Raw genomic sequence first — 3,537 nt, 5'->3', positions numbered from 1 at the left:
TCTCCTGAAAAGAACAAACAAATATAATATTAATAAGGTATTAATTATAACACCTGGACTCTTTGGCCGAGGGAGAGGGGAGAAAGGATATGGAAACCAGTTGACTTATATATATATAATATATATATATATATATATAGAGAGAGAGAGAGAGAGTCATATTAAATATATTATTTATATATTATTTAAATACTTTAAGATATAGATATATATACATATATAATCATTTAAGTCATATTAAATATATGATTTAAGTCATATTAAATATATTATTTATACATTATCTAAATATATTATATGTCTTAAATAATATAGTTAAATAATATATAAATAATATATTTAATATGACTTAATAAATATTATTAAGTGTATGTGTGTATATATATATATATATATATACAGATACTATATATATACACACACACACACACACACACACTTAATAAATAAATATGTGTGTGTGTGTGTGTGTGTATACACACACACACACACACACACATATATATATATATATATCCATGGGGGTCGCGCAGAGCCGAGGAAAGACTGACCAGGCTCAGCCTCACCTACTTCCGGCTGCTGGCGCCGCCATCTTGGGACGAGCTTAAGCGACCCAAAGTGCACATGCACCTCGTAGCGTGAAGCGCGCGCTGCCTGCTGGGAAATGTAGTCCCACGGCCTCTCCCTCAATTCGTCGACCTTTCTCCGAGTTGACCAATGGGAGCCGCGAATGTCAGCAGCGCGTGACCCCTCTGTCCCCGCCCTTCGGGCTTCATTGCACTCCTCTTCTCGTTCTGCTGACTGAGGCTCAAAAGCCGTGTCAGTACCAAGGCGCCATTTTCAAAAGATAACCTTGGTGAAAAACACACTGCAGAAATTATCCAGTTCGTTGCCGCTTTAACTGCCCTGGCTCAGGGTTGGGGATCCTGGGAAGTGTAGCTTATTGTGGCACTAGAGCCCCCTGACAGAGAAGGCTCAATGTCTCACGAAACACTAATCCCCTGAATTCTGTAGCATTGAGCCAGAGGGCAGTTAAAGCGGACTCAAACTGGATTATTTCTGCAGTGTGTTTTGGACCTATGACTCTGAAGACCAGAGTTCGAATCCCGCCTCAGTCAGCCATGTAAACCCACTGGGTGACCTTGAGCAAGTCACACTCTCTCAGCCTCAGAGGATGATGATAAATTTCCAAAAGATTAAGACAGTTTACAGATTTACATAAACACATACATGCATAAACAATTTACACAAGCAATACATAAAATACCTAGACAGTACATAACATACACAAACTAAAAGTCCAACCTTCGTCCCTTAGCTCAAATGCAATCGTCAAATTACAATTTAATTCATTAAGTATTAAGTATTAAAAATAAAATAAGCAAATTATTATTGTTGTTGTTATTTTAAATAGTCAAGCATAGGAGGGGCATTTGGGGTGAACTACATTGAAACTTGTCAAGAAAGCCTTGTGACAGGGTTTCCATATGTGAGAAGTGACTTGAAGGCACACAACCACAACAGGATGCAGCCCCTTCCTCTATCTCTCTCTGTTGCACTACATATGTAGATCAAACTGCATTAATTCTGCAGCCTGGGAGACCAGGATTCAAATCCCCACTAGGCATCCTCCTTTTCCAGGATATGTCCTCCATTTCATCTCATTTCATTCCAGAAAGACATTCCAAAATGTCCTCCATTTTGAGCATCTCTAAGAAGCAGCGCTGTGTACATTTACAGCGCCAAAGAAATAAACTATAATAATAATAATAATAATAATAAGTATGAATTTATATCTATATGAGTGCTCTTAGCTTTTATTTGGTCATGTCCTACGTTCGTCTGGAAGGTCCTACGTTTCGTGGTGCCTTGCCCTCCTTTGCGGTCGTGACATTATTACCGTGCCACAAACCCTGTCGCTGCTCCTGTGCAATGCCAGATCAATAAACAACAAGACCCACATCCTCCACGATATGTTGGAGGACCAAAAGTGTGATCTGGCTTGCATTACCGAGACCTGGCTTGGGCCTGAAGGGGATGCTGTGTGGGCTCAGGCCCTGCCTGCCGGGTTCTCGGTGAAGGACCAGTGCAGGTTAGGTGGGCGGGGAGGGGGTGTGGCCTTGATACACAGTAACACCGTATCCCTCACCAGGAACCACATCCGACAGACCTCCTATATTGAGTGTATTTACCTGACCCTGAAGGCTAGGGACAGTCTAGGGATTCTGTTAGTGTATCGGCCACCCCGTGCGCTAGCGGACTCCCTTAACGAGCTGACACAGCTGGTCGCGGAGCTGATGCTGGAGACGCCCAGGCTGCTTGTCCTGGGTGATTTCAACATCTCCCTCACGGCCAGCTATGTTCCATCCGGTGCGGCTCGGGAATTCATGGATACCATGGCGGCCATGGGCCTGTCCCAGCTCATACAGGGTCCTATGCATTGTGTGGGTAATACTCTCGATTTGGTCTTCTGTTCGGAGGCGGACAATCCGTGGGTGGAAATAGCTAATGTTTCCCCCCTGTCATGGACGGATCATTTCCTGGTAGAGGCGAAAATCAAGGTCTCTACCCAGATCCCCCCCGGGGGTGGCGGACCAGTTAGGATGGTCCACCCTCGAAGGCTGATGGAACCCAAAAGGTTCCAGGAAGCCTTAGAGGGGTCCATGGTTGGAAGCGACGGCGACTCTGTTGATGCCCTCACCGCTATCTGGAATACCGGTCTTTCAAGGGCTATATACAGTATCGCTCCTAAGCGCCCTCTCAGGCCCGCTTCCAAATGCAAGCCCTGGTATACGGAAGATCTCCGGGCAAGGAAGCGGGTTCTGCGACGGCTAGAGTACCGTTGGCGGAAACACCTTTGCTTAGACGACAAGGCTCTCCTAGACCAACTGTTAGAGGACTACGGAGAGGCAATACGAGCAGCAAAGAATTTGTTCTATGGTGCTCGTATTGCGTCCGCAGAGTCGCGTCCGGCAGAGTTGTTCAGGGTGGTCAGGGAGCTAACTCAGCTCCCTCCCGCTCAGAACCAGATCCTTGAACCTACTAAGGCCTGCTGTGACTTATTTAATGACTTTTTTGCGGATAAAACCTCTCGGATAAGCGAAGGTCTGAATGCCGACATTTTAGCAGAACCTAAGGTAGAGGTGTCCGGAGCCTCCGTGGACTTTATTAAACTAGATCGGTTTGAGTCGGTAAGTACCAAGGATGTGGACAAGATCCTCGGAAGTGTTCGGAAGACAACCTGCTCTCTCGATCCCTGTCCCTCGTGGTTAGCGGCCCAGGGGGGATCGGCGGTAACAACTTTGTTACGCCAGATAGTTAATACATCTTTGAGGGATGGGCAATTTCCATCACAACTGAAATTGGCCATAGTAAAACCTATTCTAAAAAAGCCCTCCCTCGACCCCCTGGTTCATAATAATTATCGGCCTGTTTCGCTGCTACCATTTTTGGGAAAGGTGATCGAGAGAGCGGTTGCAATCCAGCTTCAGGCGGTCTTGGATGAAACGGATTATCTAGACCCATTTCAAACTGGCT

Source organism: Sceloporus occidentalis, unplaced genomic scaffold (assembly GCF_023333645.1).
Source record: "Sceloporus occidentalis isolate IW3139 unplaced genomic scaffold, rSceOcc1.0.p SCAF_2, whole genome shotgun sequence".
Taxonomy (NCBI): Eukaryota; Metazoa; Chordata; class Lepidosauria; order Squamata; family Phrynosomatidae; genus Sceloporus; species Sceloporus occidentalis.
This window is presented reverse-complemented; position numbering follows the sequence as displayed.